The sequence below is a fragment of the Pinus tabuliformis genome, chromosome 5_2, assembly GCF_031772625.1.
Source record: "Pinus tabuliformis cultivar Carrire ecotype Pingquan chromosome 5_2, CPIR1, whole genome shotgun sequence".
Lineage (NCBI taxonomy): Eukaryota > Viridiplantae > Streptophyta > Pinopsida > Pinales > Pinaceae > Pinus > Pinus tabuliformis.
Genome location: NC_142306.1, coordinates 618994421 through 619012481, shown reverse-complemented (window position 1 = coordinate 619012481; position 18061 = coordinate 618994421). Strand labels below are relative to the sequence as shown.

Genomic DNA, 18061 nt, shown 5'->3' with positions numbered 1-18061 from the left:
GGTGAAGTCTTCACGTAAAAAAAGGTGGCAGAAAAGAGGTAACCCTGCAACTCCTTCCGCAATTGGTTTTTTAAAAGGTGGCAAGGCAATTAGTCACAGTGTGGTCATAAAAAATTTTGGTTTGCCGTGCCTATACTATCGCTCCTACAAGATAGCTGTATAATCACACTGTGGTCTGAAAATTCATTGCATGTTCTGTCTTTAAGACTGAATTTCCTGTGTATCCACCACCTCTGGTACAAACACTGTGTTCATCATGCCTGGCGGGTTTATCAGGCGAGAGCCCACTAATTCAAATGCATTAAGGAGAAACCCGGCAGTGGTTGAGCTCTTCACTAGAGCACAATGGATGCCTTTCTGTGATAAACTACAGGGCTACGATGAGGAAGTAGCCAAGGAATTTTTGCAGGCTCTGCAGCCTAAATCACAGACGTTGGCCACGGTAACCTTCAGAGGTCTCAGCCTCAAACTCACCCCCGAGCATATCAGTCGGATTACAGAGTTGCCCATGGGTCTGCCGTGGGACAAAGAAGAGCGGAAGCAGAGCCAGCAAGCAAAGAAGGAGTTCTTCCCACCGGAAGAGTCATTCACCGAAGACAAAAATGGAGTCAAAAGGGCAAGCCTGTTGCCGCCATGGAACGAAGTCAGTCTACAAATTATGAAATATATCACCTGTGAGGGCCGATATAGCATTGTATATGCGTATCACTTCAGGCTGCTTAACGAACTAAGACACCAGATTGACCTCCCTGCAGCACAGAGGTTGAGCATTCCTTACTTTCTACTACAATCCTTAATGGAGTGTTCCACCAAGCTCAAGGACGGAATTCCGGACCAGATAGCCCACCATGGGCTAGTCAAGCTCCTCGTGGAGGATGCTCTCCGCTCATATAAAGTTCCCCTCGCTTGGGAATCATTTAGGAACTTATCAAGAACGGGGAACATAAAAATGTTGCTTGAAGAAGCGGAATCCTCTAATGGAGAAGAAGACGAGCCGGCAGCCGGGAGTAAGAAAGGAAAAAGCCAAAAAGTTCCGGCTCCAGCACAGAAAAAGGAACGAAAGAAGAAGGAGGAGGGAGAAGATGACAAAGTCAAAGAGGACACCCTCATCCTATCAGCAAGAGAACAGAGGTTGAAGAGCAGGGCAGTCAAAGCTGAGGTGGCCCCTGCCAGCCCAAGCACCTCGTCAGCTTCTGCAGTCAAAGCCAAACGCAAAAGCCACGCAACAAGGCAAGAGAAGGTGGTGAGAATTGCATCTGCAGGAACGCAATCACAGGCTTCTACAGGAAGCCCGAAAACGCAAACTCAGGCTTCTACAGGAAACCCGAAAACAAAGGCAAAGGTTTCTACAGGAAGCCCGAAGATCAGTAAGGAGCAGGCTTCTACAGGAAGCCCAAGAGCAACGACCAAGGCTTCTACAGGAAGCCCGGAAATTGCTGGGAAACAGGCTTCTACAGGAGGCCCAAAGATGGAGATAAAGGCTTCTACAGGAAGCCCGACAGTACAACCACAGGCTTCTACAGGAAGCCCGAAGACAGAGACAGGGGCTCCTACAAGAATCACTAGGCTGGAAAGAGGGGTTCCTACAAGAGGCCCGAAGGTCATTGAAAAACAGCCTCCTCTAGAGAGCCCGAAGACAAAGAAGGAATCTTCTACAGGAGGCCCGAAAGCGGGCAAAGCAGGGTCTTCCACAGGAAGCCCAAAATTTAAAAAGGAGGGGCCCTCTACAAGGAGCTCCGAGAAAGCAAAACACAAGAAAGAGAAGGCTGACATCCTCGATAAGGAGGCAGCAGCGGCACTGGCTGTCCTCAGCACTCCTCCAAAACCGAAAGAGAAAAGGGAGAGGGAGACCCCTCTGCCACCTGAAGCCATGAGAAGCAAGAGGATGTCCCCAAGCAAGCCACAGCCTTCACCCAGTGGCCATACCACTTCAGGGGATGTACCTACTTCACCCATTGCAAGAACCCCCTCTAAACAATCAGCTACCCCCGAAAAAGGGAGCCCAAAAATAACTTCCTGGACACGAAAGATAGGCCAGTCGCCTTCTGAAGCCCGACTCAAGGAAATAGAAAAAGGGAAGGAAGCATCACCCTCATCACCATCAGGGGCAGAAAAGGCAGGACCATCAAAAGCAGAAAAGAAACAGCCTGTTCCGGTCCCGAGTCCTCGGCCAAGGACAAGGAGCAGGGGCAAGGTTGCTCAAGGATGAGCAAATGGTTCAGCTGCTGGGGGTGATGATGAGCCCCAATTTTGGTACAATTTGGGCTCATTTTTTGCCTATTTTGCTTGCTCAAACCATTCATTTTTATTGTTTATGCATACACTTCTTAGTTTATTCATGTTGTTTGTAGGAGAAAGGATAGGCACTTTATCCACGTAGCTAATGCATTGTGATTCCAGGTTTTGGCATTAAAAGGGAGCAAAAAACAACGAAAAGGTGGCAAGGAGACAACGAGTTGGCATTGCTGACATAAGGAGAGGTTGTCCACGGTTTTGGGGGACATTCCTCGTGATCCTCACCAAGAACTCCGAGCCCACTTCAGCCTCCCTCCGAGCTTAATACACGGCCAGCTGTTCTACAGGAACAGCAGTTCAAAACTGCTCTACAGGAAACAGCATTTATGACCATCCTACAGGATCAGCAGTTAAACTATAGAATGAACAGCCGAGCTCCTAGAATCATGGATATCTGTTGGAGCATCGTTTTGTATAAGTATAGAAGCCTTAGCCTTGGTTAGGTTGTTGAAACTCTCATATTACTATTGTAATTTTGGAGCACAGCTCAAGTTTCGTTCTCTTTTGTAAGCCAATTTGGCATGTTATCAGATTATGAATAAAGAAGGCCACTTTTGAGTTAGTTCTGAGTTTTCTCAAGGAGCTATAGCTCTCAGGTGAGGGCCCAACCTGAGAGCCATAGTCCTCCTCCGTGTTGTAATGCATTTACCATTAGTTCCAGCACTTGAGTTTGTTTAGTTTCCTATGCAATTCGGATTTCCAGCTTGTTGGTTTAGTTGTTTTCATTAGCATAGATAGGACTGGTATGATGCTTTGCTTTCAGTATTCGAGTTTGATAGGTTGGTAGAATAAATCTCTTGGAGCTCCATCAAAAACAGGTTGCAAAAGGCTCACTGCCATCTCACCGTTGGGATTGGGGTGTAGACCATGATCAGCCACCAAAAAGAACAGCAGTCGTTTCATCTCCACGCAAGTTGCCACATGAACGTTTTTATTGAAAATCCATTCATATATTCTCGACATTGATCCATACTGCACTCTCACGCATTAGTTTCATTTCTTGTTTTCCATTTCGGATTTGTAGGTTTCATGGCATAATAGGTTAATGAATCTCTTGTTTTGATGCACAGGTCATTTGTTTCATTTACGCTGCTCTTTCTCAAGCCACTTCCTTCGTCGTTTTCTCCATCCACCTGCAAGTTCTATTCATCCTCTACCTCACTCACTTGCCCTCCAACTCTCTCATTCCACGTACCGCTCCATTTCCTTCACCCTCGTTGATTTCACCCTTCCAAAACATCAACCCATTGCATGCACCCTTCCTTTGTCTGACTGGCCATTTCCTAAGACATCATTAGGTCCATCTCCATCTCCCTTAGCCTCCCACACCACTCCAACACTCCATCCACTCCTAAAATCTCCACGACCAACCATCCTGTAGACGTGCACAGCCATCCTGTAGAAAACAGAGTATCCTGTAGAATTCCCAGCAGCCTTCCTATAGGAGGCCATTCACTTCGTTGCCGAGCTTCTGAACGTGAGGGACCTCTGTGGATGGGTGCTGAGGATCCTTAGGAACCTCTCCAAGCCTCCCCAACCTGTCCCACACTTTCCTTCCATCTCCATCCCACCTGCACAATCAAACCCTAGTTAGGCCAAGGTCACAATCACTCCACACACTTAAAGGAAAAACACAAAAACACATTTCTCATGATGCCAGTAGCTTAGACCCATGCATTCATACTTGTTAGAGGCAATGACAGCATTCATAAGAGTTGCACCCACATTCTTTGCATTATAGAGGATAGACTAGTTAAATTAGGGTTTCATAGATTTACATGCTTTAAGTTGCTTTTGATTCAGTTTGTCAAGTAGAGTAGCCTTTCTTTGAAGTTAACTTTCGTCCATCATTGATAAAGCTTCTTCTGTGAGCCTATAGAAGTTGGCTTAAGCCCTAGCGGACTTGTGCCAGCTGACCAAGTGACAGCTGCGACAAGGGCTAGTACTTGTGCATACAGCACCGTCGCTTCCAAGTTTGTACGAACTACCGGGTTGATAAAATTAAGAGACAGGAAGCCCCAGGAGTTGTAGCATTATTGCTACAATACTGGAGCTCACCAACATCCACAAGTCCGACTTGTACCAAATTGCATGCAGGTATCTCGTGCTCCCATGCGTGGACATGATACATTGGATCGTCTCGCACACTGACCCTGAGACGATGACATTGAGTAGTGTGAGAGGGACATAGATTGTGACCTTCAGGGCATAGGATTATGAACATATGTATCATATGTCGAAGCCAATGATCACCATGGATACACCCTTTAGCATACCCAACAGCAATCCCAACTCCAGAGATATCTTGAAGAACTAGGTGAAGGAGTTGGCCAAATTCAGGATGACACCCAACCAGGTCTACAAGACGAAGATACTACGGAAGGCATATCAATACTTGGTCATCTTTGCATGTCGCTTGTATGGCCAAGAGAGCACGGAAACCTTCCCGCAAAGTTGGGTGATCGCGTTGGACCAATTGGCTAGAGAAGGAAAAGCATACAACTGGTTCGGCATGTTTTCTCACTAGATGAAGGAACAAGTAACAAGAGCTTGACAACCACCCAAAGGTCAGTAGGCAGAAATTTACATGTCTGCTTAGATCTTGGATGCAATCTGTGCCCGTTAGGAGTTCCCGGGCTTGAAGTGGGCATGGACGTCGGTGGAGACCTCTCCGAACACTTATTGTAAGATGTTGTCCGAATGCAGCTTCAAAGGAGTTATCATACAACTATCCGATCATTTTGTCACCCCAACATATAAGACAATATTTGAACAAGATCCACCCTGCATGTCGAAGGCAACAATGGAGGCACTGATTGATATAGCAGATTGGTATGCCTCACAGTCCAACACCTTCAAACAGATGTACACCGCAGAGAAGCCTCGCATGTTCTACCGAAGTTTGCGTTGGAAAAACTCATCATGCAGGAAGTATCATATCACATCTCAGCAGGATTGTCAGCCAGGCTACACCAGAAGAATAAGGAACCTTGGCCCACTCTTCCATTGTGGATTATGTTATACGAGATACTGGATTTCAAGCATGCAGATGTCGAAGCAGAAGAGATCAAGAAATATTCATTCGACGCCCGAAGTTACAACCTGTATGACTCGCATTGTCTTGTGAAAGACCACTGCACGAGAGTACAATTTACTTGGATCCACGAGGCATGTCATTGGGTGGAGGAAGACCCATGGAGATATTTTCACAGCTTCTCCAGACCCAATGAACCAGTCGGCCTCACTGTGGAATGGTTAGCGAAGCAACGTGAAGCAGCATCCCGGAGAGCACCAGCACCAGCAGAAGCAGAGGTAAACATACCAGTGCGCGACAAGGGCAAGAGGAAGATTGTCGACATCATGGAGGAGGAACAAAGATGCAAGTTCCGAGTAGACCCACTTGTGCAGAAAGCAACTTTGGAAATAGAGGTGAAGAGGCAACAATGCGATAAGAGGAACATGCAAAGGCAAAGAGAAAAATGGAGAATGGAGGAAACAGAGAAGGAGTTGCATGAGTTGAAGGAGCAACTCCGAAAGGAACAAGAGTTGCGCAGACAGGAGAAGGAAGCACAACAAGAACATGTACAACAGGGGGCGCAACATGTACAGATAGATGAAACTGCATCTGTATAGGTAGTCGACTCATCTGAATAGCTGGCATCAGGCAGACAGGGTGAGCCATCACAGGAGTAGGACTTTGCTCAAGAGATTGAACAAGAACTTGAGCAGATGGATACAGACATGGAGCAACAAGAGTTAGAGCAAGACATCGACCTCATGCCTCACCACCAAGAGGTCAATCCACCAGCTTCACCAGATCCAGAAGTGGAGCAAGTCCCAAGTGACCAAGGAGACACTAAGATCCTTGGAGACAATCTGGAAGAGGAGATGCACAACATCTCATTCGATGAATCCCAACATAGAGTTGTGAAATCTCACAGAGTGTCGACTCTGGATGATCACACATCTCCTGTGCAGTTTGAGGAACGAGTGATCATGTTTGATGTGCACAAACATCCAACAGCATTGGCCGATGCTACTAGAGCATATGCCGAAGCCACTAGCTCGAGTGTTCGCTTCCTGATAGCTAAGAACGAGCGAATGGCTAAGGAGTTACAGATGGCCAAGCAGGGAGGAGAATTGGTTACAGCATCCACCCAAGCAGAGTTGAAGAAGGAAATACTAGATGAAGTATTGTCCCTTGACACAGTCATGCAGGCATTGTATTCCAATTTTGGTACCATGCATAAGGCAGTTGTCCATCTCAATGGTTGGCAGCAGCAATGTGCAAGGAGAGCACGTATCTTATCGAACGTGCATGCTGTTGTTGATTACATGCAAACATGGAAAATGAGATACAAGGGAGCCCCACTACACTTGCCTAAGATGATGAAGCCCAGAGCGGTCGAGCTGAAGGCACGCATCTAGAGTCAGATCTGGAACTATGAAGATCTCTCGCAGCTCATCACTAGTCTACAAGCTTCCCATGCACAGGTATTCAGGAGTATGGATGTTGTTGTGCACGCACATGCGATCCCATCTATTGGGACACTCACCCAGGCGAAGACAAAGGCACAGGTCCAACTGGATCTTGACTCATACTTTGATGAGTTGATGTGCATAGCCACCAACCCAGACTTGGTGATCAGTGTAGACACCATGCACAAGTATGTTGTTGGTCCGGCCGCACTCAAGACAATGATGTTGATCTGGAATTTATCCAGGAGAAAGAATGAAAGGTATTACAGACTCATGTGCATGGATGTGCCTATGTTACTTATGCAATGGATCGATAAGATTTCTAGAATACATAGACACTGAGGCAATTCAGAGAAAACATAATAGTCAAACATGTAAACAAAACAAGTTTAGTAAGGAGTTCACCCAATGCTCCTGGGCTACGTCCCCTGGTCTAGCCTTTCAGTGGTGGCCTCTCTATTATGTTTTCAAGCAGAGTTTTTACAATAGTGAGCTCGATTCGAGTCTCACTAACAGAATGAAGTCAGTGGGAATGGATTGCACAGACTCTCCTTACTGAAGCTTGACCTCTGAGGGTCACAGTAGTATGACAGGCATATGCCGAGGAGTTTGCTTGAACCTCTCAAGCTTTCAATGGAGTACACAAACTCTCTGACTCTCTCTGGCTCTGTCTGGCTGGATGCTACCTTCAGGTCAGCTTGGCTTCTACTCTCTTTTCTCTGCTATTAGCTTTCTGCGTCTCTTCGTTGTCTGCCTCTTCTGCTTCTGTTAGTTCATGGCTTTTAAACCAGCCTGTTCTTCTAACTGCTCGTTTCCACTTCCCGGCCTTCTGGTTTCCTTTCCTCCATCTGTTCGAATTCCTCTGCTCTACGTCATCATCACTGGAAAACACCTCGCAGGGAGGTGGCCACCTGTTTGCTAATGAACTGGGTGTCAGATTCCCTGAATCATATTTGAATGGTCGTTAAATCTATTTGCTTCAAGATTGCCCACGAACGCAAATCGTTTGCCAACTCATCATCCACGTCGAACTTCAAATCCCTTGTCATCTTGCTTTTTGACCTGTCAAATCCGGTCAGTCATCGGGATGTATCTCCGCCGTCGATCTGGGCCCCCCAGATCCTACGGTCATCCTTCATATCAGGCGGACAAGTCACACGACGTTTACCCGTCCGATGCGGGCGATTTTCTCTCTCTTCCGTCGGACGCGTGTTGCTCGATGTGTGGCATCGGGCAAGACTCAGTCAAAACTGCTTACTGCCTCGAAGCCTTTCGATATCCTGTTGTTTTTGGGAATCCCGCGCTACGGAACCGAAACAGTTACTTTTCTGAATTTTATAGCGTTTTCAGGTCTGGGCACTTCGAGGCTTTCCTTCACTAAGGAGGATGCCCTGCGATATGCAATTAGCGCTAATCGCGTATCAGAATCCACCTCTGTTTCCCGAATTAGCCTCCGGTTTTGCCAGTTTTGTGCCATTACGCTTTACCATGGGCCAACGGTCTGCGCACTTGACTGAGGGTCCTCGTTGCTCTGCTTTGGCCACAACTGCAATTGTTATGAGGATTCCTTCTGATAGCTTCGATCTTTTCTAAGACTTGAATCTTTTAGCATAATTTGAAATAGTCATGAAAACTTAGAGATTTTTAGGATCCAATTCAGATCAGATGCACATGTTATCAGACGAGTTGGACAGAGGAGCCCGAGCAGTGTACCCGGATGTTATGGAGGCAAGATTTCATTTCCATAAAGATGTCACCTTAGAGTACACGGACACCATCGCAGACTACCGAGCTTGGCATCAGTTCGCTACTGTCGACCACCACGAGGATGTCGAAGAGCTGATCTTCTCACAGTTTTCCGAGTCATAGTGATGTCTTGCATGGCTTGCTCAAGCCTATTTTGTCTCACATGGGTACATGTGCAAATTGTATGTAATGTCTTGTCAAGTGTAAGTTCAAGTGTCGATAGTTGGATGTAACAGTTATAGGGTAGATGAAGAGTCATGAGGGTAGATGAACTATCACAAAGAGGAATGTCAAGGGTCACCCCACCCTTTGCTATATATAGTCCCTCATATCTCATTGTAGAGGCTTTTGGTCAGCCAAGATTCCAATAAGAGTATCTTAGAGAAATCTTGGATAGTATTGTAACGAGCCTTGGTTTCTCCACTGTGTAGAGCTAGTATATCTCTTTGGAGGGGCAAGCGGTTATGGCTGTAACATTCCACTATCAAAACTAGTGGTTGGACATGGATGTATTGTATGACTGGAACTTACACTTCTTAATATAACAGAGCCAACACGTTTCATGCATATGTCATATTGTATTCTACCTATCTTGTTTACTGTAAATGATATATGTATATGTTTGCTTACGCATGCATGTCTGGACTACTTTGTATAAGTATGTATAAATCTTACTGAAATGTGCTGATTGGTTTAACCATCACTTTGGATTGCTTAGTATCTTGCTTTCCAGCTGGTGATGCATCTTCGCTCATGTGTTCCCTTCCAAGCCGCGTACTATTACAAGTTTCCAAGGGGCGCACTCACCCCACTTTCCGTGTGTTAGAACAGTTCATGCACTTTCCTTGACTCATCACAGTTGTCACACCCTTGCTACCAACAAGGACATCTTACTTGCCTCTGTGCGAAACCATGGTCAAGGCGATACCGTACGACCCACTGCTGGGACTCCTACACCAAACAGTTTGAGGTCTAATTGGGACTTCTTACTGGGGAGATCCCCTGACATGTTGGTGGGTCCAACACCGTCAACAAATATATACTTTTTCTAAATCAAATGATAGTCAGAAATATGTTCTAGTAAGATTGAACAATTACATACCTTGGCGAACAACTTGAAATGGACATATCCTTTTAGAAAAATCATTGTTCCATGATGCATTAAAAAAATAAAAGTAAAAATTGAAAAAGACTACAACTCTTTGATATTGGGCTCCCAAGTCCTCACTCAATGGTGGTCAAACTTATATTGAATTGATTTTTAAAAGTCTCCTAAAGTATGAAAATTTATTTATTGTTAAGATAATTTGTATTTGTAGATTTGTCATTTATTATTAAAAGAGGTTTGAACTTGAGAGAGGCATTGCTCTTATATTCTTGCGCCTAAGGTATCTACCCACAAGCACGTTAGGTGGATTCACCAAGTTTCAAACCCAAGGGGGCCTTAATATTGGTCAACCAACACTTTTTGATGTGGGCATCCACTATTCAACCTAGCTCGATGCGCTAAAAACTTATTTTTTGTTATCATCAAAATCAACAAAAGGCTTATGGCCATAGATTTTGCTATCATGTTAGTATTTATCAAAGTTAAGGAGCTTATCTAAGCCTCAAGTAGTATTTATTTCCGATCAATGTGGACCTTCAACAACATGGGATGATCATTAGTTTGATGATCATGACTTTGGTAATGAAAGTAAGTGTTCAAAACATTAATATGTTTAACAGTTTTGACTAATGACTTTGATAATAATAAAAAAGACCTACCATATAGGTTTGCAACAAGTTGATCCAAATGTACATATGCCTTTGACGACAAAAGTTAAATTATTGATGGGGCTTGTGAAAAATGAATTACCTAAGAGGAGCCAAAATGGGTTCAAGGATATCCTAGAATTTCATGGGGAGGTTTGGGAATTCAATCTAGAGAAGATAGTGCAACAAAAAAGACCCATTTGTTGAGACGTTCTCATGTTACTTAAATAATATGGCAAGGGTGTTGTGACACACATAAGGACCACACATAACGACCTATGAGGCATGATCATGCCAACACCTCTAAGGCATGCTTATGCCCCTTGAAAAAGAAATGGAAAAAACATTTTGTCTAGATCCTAGTGGTTGTCCAAATCCCATCATATAGCTCCCAAGCCTTTTTAACCCAAGCACTAACTACATATTATGGGCCAAGGACTATACTTATGAAATAAACCTATAAAAATTTTATGTGTCAAGCGTTCATCTATAAGAATCTCCATACATCAATGTAAATTTAAAGAAAAAAATCCTTGGAACACTCATAAAATGATATTAAGTGGTGATTCAACTATTTGGATCTCTCTAGCTTTATAACAGTTATAAAGCTATGGCCCAAAAGCTATAATAGTAAACTATATTATATTTAGCTTTGATTTTAATTAAAAGGCTTATATTTTGGCCAAAACTTTCAATTTTCACTATTGGGTTTTCTATTGTGATAGAAAAAACTAATGGATCTTTATTTCATTTTAGATCTAGCTAAACTCTTATAATTCTAAGAAAGTAGTGCAATGCCTTGAATTTTATGTCATCCTTGGAGCAAGGCCTAACACTTATCCATCTTTGAATCCCTTGTTAGGTTTGCTCTTTTTTTTGCATCATTAGATTTCCAATCCCCTCATCTCCCCATGTTGATGTTATTATGTTTTTGGTTATAATCCTTGGTTTTTCTAATTGAAAGCATAATAATGTTTTAGATAGGATGGTAGAGTAATCATGTGTAATCACTTTCTCTAATATTTAATTTGGTGTGTTCCTCAGAGTGCTAGGACCAATTAATTCTTATTTGATTTCAAACAATTTGGAATAGCACTCAAGTTCAAAGGATTCAACTTGGGGTTGCTTATTTCACCATCCTCTTTTCCTTAGGTAGAAATTTCAAAATGACATCACCTATCAAATTTGATAGTTTGACCCATTGTCTATTTTCGATGTTTGAACAAAAGATGTTGAAATTGACCCATGAGGTGCAAATTAGTTGGTTTGTGTGGAGTTTAGTCCTTTTGAGATCATTGGTTCAAATCTCATGGAAAGAGGTTGAAGATAAAGAGTTGTGAAAGATAAAAATTGTCCCATGAAACATCCATGGTTGACCAGCTCGTACAATCCAAGTAACATACCATTCAAATTATCCCAATAACATCCCGTAAATAGCCAAATCATTTTTCCAACCAACAGTAACATACCATTCAAATCCTAGTTTGTGTATCTTGAGAGTTGATTGAGTCAAATATAGTTATTGGGTTGAATGTTATTATCTCCAAGTAATTCTGAGCGGGATCTGTTTCTGAACGCTGACACGTTTAAATGAGAATCGAGATTGAGCTTGTGTTCATTCTGAGTGGGATCTGTATCTGAACGCTGACACGTTTAAATGAGAATCGAGATTGAGCTTGTGCTCATGATAGAATCATACCGACCAAAAGTTGGGCGCGGATTTCTAAGAGGCATTCACTTCGTCTGAGATTCGATCTCTCGCGGGGAAATCCCATTGGCAAAGTTGAAATCCACAATAACTGCATTAAACGAATTTAACATAAAACAACCACGTCGCCTGAGAGATTCGAACTCTCGCGGGGAAACCCCATGTACTTAGCAGGCACACGCCTTAACCACTCGGCCAAAGCGACGAATGTGGAAATGACAGCCCCGATTTTATTTCTCAAAGGAGTATGCTTAGTTAAGGAGACGCACTGGTTGGAGAAGCTGATAGAGCAATATGAAGATGCATAAACTGACAATAAATCTAATTCCATGACACTATGTCTTCCTCATTCTCGAATATCTTTTTTCTTGTGAGTAATCTAATTCCATGACACTGTCTTCCTCATTTTCGAATATCTTTTCTCTGGTGAGTGTGCGTGTAAATATGGGAGACCTAATGGCATTGTAATTGTGGTTACTCGGATTTAATCTGAGTTTTCCATTATTAATTTAGGTTTAATTTATGTGAGGGTTGTATTGATTTCTTAAAGTAGGTGTGGCATAATCTAGAAGTAGTGGTTGAATATATGAGGTTTGCATGGTATAACTTAGGTACATAAATTAAATATTAATTTAGGGTTTTTTTAATTAATTATATTATGTTTTTTATACATAATCAAATTTTATTTTTATGGTTTTCTTAATCAATCATGTCATATTTATATAGATTTTGAATCAATTTTGTCATATTCATATAGATTTTGTATGAGTTTTTAAATGGATCAATCATACCATATTTATATTAAAATTATGTGATTAATTATCTATTTCAACTTGTATTGTCATTGCTCGAATTTTATAGGCATAGTCATTTTCATAGAAAGAATTAAGCGATAGAAATATTTTTGCATGTAAGATGTATTTAAGAGTTTGTTGAAGGAGTAATTCATCTCAATGGAAAAATGGAGAAACTTGAATAAACAAATGATATATGTTACTTAGATGTTACAAAATTTGAACATCATTATTGCAACATTGTTGATGGGTATTTGAAAGAAGTGTCGTGAATCATTTCAAATGTGAAATCAACATTCCCTCGATGCCACTTCTAAAATTGGATATTTATTTCTTAGTATGGAGACTAAGGTTGAAATTCTACCCTATGATGGTCATATGGATGCTCTATGACTTAATGCACAATAACATGATTCCTTATGAGGTGCAATAACGCATGATAAAGACAAAGTTATCCCAAAGTTGTGTATGCAAAAACTTTGTAATGGTGGGAAAATTTATGTTAAGGACAAAGAGATACTTAGTGATACTCATGTTGATGTGGGATGAGTTTAAAATTGTTTTCAAGGAAATGTTATATCCTTGAAACCACTTGAAGGAGAAACACTATAAAAATTTGGAAATAATTATGTCAAAGTTAAACGAATATGTAGAGGCAACCTACATGTAGCAATTCAACCATTGTATCAATAAAATCAAAGTGATGAGAAAATATGCAAAATTAGTTATCAAGTTTATTGGAAAAAAATCCCCCAAAATGATAAAGAAGTTGAGATGTACGATGCCTACTTATTGAATGATTATTATCGCATTGTAAAGTTAGTAGAAAAAAAAAAGAGTTGGAAAAAGACAAATATTATTGTTGTCATTCCTTCCCATCAAGAGAATAGGATATTTGTTAAGAATGGTATGCTAAAGAAGTCATTCAATGGAAAAATGTATGGTAACACATACTCCAACGAACAACTAACAGACGGGTAGAGTAATGTGTTAAAGAAAAAAAATTACTTTATGTAATTATTGCAAGTTTATAATGCCTCTAAAGGGAGATTGTTGGAGATCACATTTAGAGAATAATCAAAAGTTTACTTATATGTGGCAAGGAGAGAATTTTCAATACATGAATTTGTAACTAAATTAGATTTCTCACTAATATCAATGATTCGTCTTAATTTATGAAGTAATAAAAGTTATTATTTTCTATATCATGGATTAAGAAGGAGATTTTGGCCACATAATTCGATAATGTTAGCCAATGAGATTAGAAGTAGCAATAAAAAAGCATAATTTTCCACAACCATGCATTTTCAACCTTTAATCTCCTTAGGTTGGCTTAGTAAGAATAAGGATTGACTAAAGTGATATAAATTTTCACTCTGATATGGTTTCTAAATTCAAACTACTTTTTCTGCATATTGATCTATTAATGGATGCCTTAATGAGGGGGTTTCAACCCCCTCTTCAAAAATATTCTACTATAGAACACCTTGGAAGATGTAGGAAAAAACACTCTCATATTTTTTCTACTAAAGCCTCTATCTATACATGAGCTCATAGATCAACCCAATCCATGCAACAATGGATCACCAAGTGGACCCTAAAATGGATTCCAATGTCAGTAACTAGCTACCACTTGAATCAAACACTATAACAATGCCTTGGAAACTAAGAGAATATATTCTTGAATAGAGGTAAGGCCAAAATATGTAATTAAAATTGATTCAATAATTAGCTACTTTCAGTTTATGACAGGCCATGAAATTATATGAAAATTTTAGGGTTCGTGGCCCATGGAGAAGGAACTTATAAGATGGATAAATACTCATTGGAAACCAAGAGGCCAGACTAAGTTAAAGTTGGGATCAAAGGGTTTCTTCACCACCATCTTTGAATTATAGGAAGGTAGGGAGAAAATATTTGACGGAGGTCACTACTTTTTTAAATCATGTGATTTATCCTTTAGGTATTGGAAGGAGAAATTCAACACCAAGAAAGAAGACTTCATGCATGCCCTGATATTGATTATATTATACTTGCTCCCTTTTGAATATGGGGATCTTAAAATTACAACAAGAATAACGAATGGAATAGGTTCCTTTGTTAAAGTTGAGGAAGCAACTAAGCAAGGTCTATACACTACCTTTTCTCGTAAATGTATATACATGAATTTCTAAATATCCTTCCCAAAAGAATTTGTCTATCTTATAGAGACTCTAACTAGATCCAAATCCTTGACCATGAGCATATTACATTCTAGTGTTAGAAATTCCATGAAGATGGTAATCTCTTTGAGGATTGTCCTCTCAATAATACACCAAAACCTAGCCATTCCAAAGGAGATAAGGATGTTGAAGGTTTCACAAAAGTACCATCTCGAAATTTCCCCAATAGAAGGCAACAACGATTGGTTCCCTCAAAGAAAATCCCAATTAAAAATAGTTATGCAACTCTAGATACTTAGCCTAATGAAAAACCACTTGAGATTCAATCTTATGAGGAAAATGTTATGAAACCTACTCAAGAAAAGATAGAAAAGATAGATCAACGCCTAAGAATTCAGCCTCTTCGAGGGGGCAACCTCCTTTACATTACATAAATGAACAATTCTTGGATGATACAAATGAAAAGACCTCCTTTCTATATATAGGAGTCTAAGGGATCATAACATAATCAGAGCCGACATAACAATAATAATTTAAGGGCACAATAATAACAATAGTGGGCTTCTATGGGGCACAATAGTAACAATATGGGCACTACATGGGTACATCAATATAATAAGTGGGTTGTACTAATAACAATAAAGGGTTACACTAGTGGTATAGGGTCCTAACATGCCCCTCTCCTTCAAAAAGCGTTGTCCTCAACACTTGAGTAGTTCTTGATGCTTCTGTATAAAATTCTTGTCCTCCCATGTGGAATCTTCAATGGGTAAGTTCTTCCACTTGATGAGATACTCTGAAATTGATTGATTTCGTAGCTATCGGGTTCTTGTTTCTGTGACTGCTCCAGGTTCCAATATGATTTTTCCTTCCTCTTCAATTTCTGGCAATATTGTTTGAATTGGGATCTTTTGCAACTTTTGAATAAGTGGCCATACTTCTTCATCCTTCTTACATTCATCCCTTGCTTCGTTTATCCAATCTAGTTGGATAATAGAAATAGCACAAAACAATGCTTCCACATCCTCATCCTTGAAGAGTCTTCCCATTCGATAAGGTCGCCATTTTTTAAGTGCATGTAGTATTGCCAACATTTCCTTCTCATAAATAGCTTGCTTGAGTTGTAGCAGTAAAAATACCCAATCACCTACATCAAAACATTTTTCACTACGATGTTGATCTACCTGATGTTTCGTTTGATTTCACACCGAAGTGGCGTTATCCATTAAAATTTGGAGAACTTGTTGTTGATGCTCGATGTGATCTTTCACTACTTGAACCTTTTTCTTCTTGATATGTCCTTCTATCTCTAGAGTTTGAGGAGTGGTAATTTCTTCCAATCCTTTACAAGATATGGTCGGATTCATTTCTTGATGCTGGATGTGATCTTTCACTTCTTGAACATTTTTCTTCTTGATATGTCCTTCTATCTTGATAGTTTGAGGAGTGGTAATTTCGACCAATGAATTACAAGATATGGTTGGATTCATTTCTTCTTTCTCGATATGATCTTTCACTTCTTGCACCTTTTTCTTCTTGATATGTCCTTCTATCTTGAGAGTTTGAGGAGGGTTAATTCTTGCCAATGCTCTACAAGATATGGTCTGATTCATTTCTTCTTTCTCTGGGGTGGGGTCCTGGCATATATCTTCTTCTTTTGATGTTTCTTGATCCTTTTCTTCCTCCTCTTCATATTCTATGTAAAATAATTTCTTCTCAGCACATTTATGACCTTTAGTGCATTTTCTATCACAATTGTAACAAAGCCCTTTTTCTCTTTTTTCTTCCAATTGTTGTGGTGTAACCCTTGTAGGTTGTGGAAGGCTAGGAGAAACAACACTTCCATCTTTATAGTTGTGAGGGGTATGCTTCCTGGTTTCCATAATTTTTCTTTCCATTATGTCACAAAGCCCTTTTACTCTTTCCAATTGTTGTGGTGTTGCTCTAAAGAAGGTGTTGCTCTTTATATCCTCATAATGTGCTATCATTTCCTCCGTGAAAATTGACCACGTAACAAGTTGTTTACGAGAACAAAGCCTTTCATACCATAAAAATTGATCCAGTTCTAAATATGAAGATGCAATACATACCTTTTGTAATAGTGGTACATCATGTAGATCAAAATATTGCTCCATCTGAAGTATCCAATTTATCGGATCCTTGCCATCAAACTTCCTCATCTTGCTTTTTCTTTATTTTAGGAGCTCGATCTTGAAACGATTGTAACTATGTACTTTCGGATCTTTAAGTTCTGAAATTGAGACATGTAGTAGCCCTCTGTGTCCCCTTTCCAATGCCACTAGTCTGATCCAAATTGGATTCTCCAAGAAAGAGTTATGCACAATCTCCCAAGATGACCTGATTATAGACCTTTCCAGAAGAGCGAACTTTTATGAAGTGCCACGTGTCACTGTTTTGACCTTGTCTCTGAAAAATATCTACAAGAAACTACAGTCTGTCTTCTTTCTATACCTTCTTACAAAATTTCAATCCGATGCTCAGAGAGAATGTTATGACGATTTTCCCCAGGTCACCTGTTTGGAATGTAATTCAGGAGTCTGCAAAAAGACCAACTTCCTCAGATCATATCTGCACAAATATAGCACGAAAAGTTCTGAAATTCTGACCCAAGCTTCAGTACGATTTTTTCTCAAATGGGTTTTTTTTTCGCTTCTGAAACGTCACAGAAAAAAAGTTATAGCGAAAATTCCACGATGACCTTTTTGGAGCAGTGAAACCCTAGAATCCAAAGCTCTGATACCAAATGTTATGAAACCAGCTCAAGAAAAGATAGAAAAGATAGATCAACGCCTAAGAATTCAGCCTCTTTGAGGGGGCAACCTCCTTTACATTACATAAATGAACAATTCTTGGATGATACAAATGAAAATACCTCCTTTCTATATATAGGAGTCTAAGGGGTCATAACATAATCAGAGCCGACATAACAATAATAATTTAAGGGCACAATAATAACAATAGTGGACTTCTATGGGGCACAATAGTAACAATATGGGCACTACATGGGTACATCAATATAATAAGTGGGTTGTACTAATAACAATAAGGGGTTACACTAGTGGTATAGGGGCCTAACAGAAAATCACTCCATTGAGTCAACA

The 18061-nt window shown here is 40.6% G+C and overlaps 1 non-coding gene across 1 annotated transcript; it reads right to left on the bottom strand.

Moving 5' to 3' along the window:
* Window positions 1–12106: 12106 nt before the first annotated feature.
* Window positions 12107–12188, bottom strand: TRNAS-GCU (transfer RNA serine (anticodon GCU)). The gene has a single exon. It is a non-coding gene; the product is annotated as a tRNA-Ser (tRNA).
* Window positions 12189–18061: the final 5873 nt, after the last annotated feature.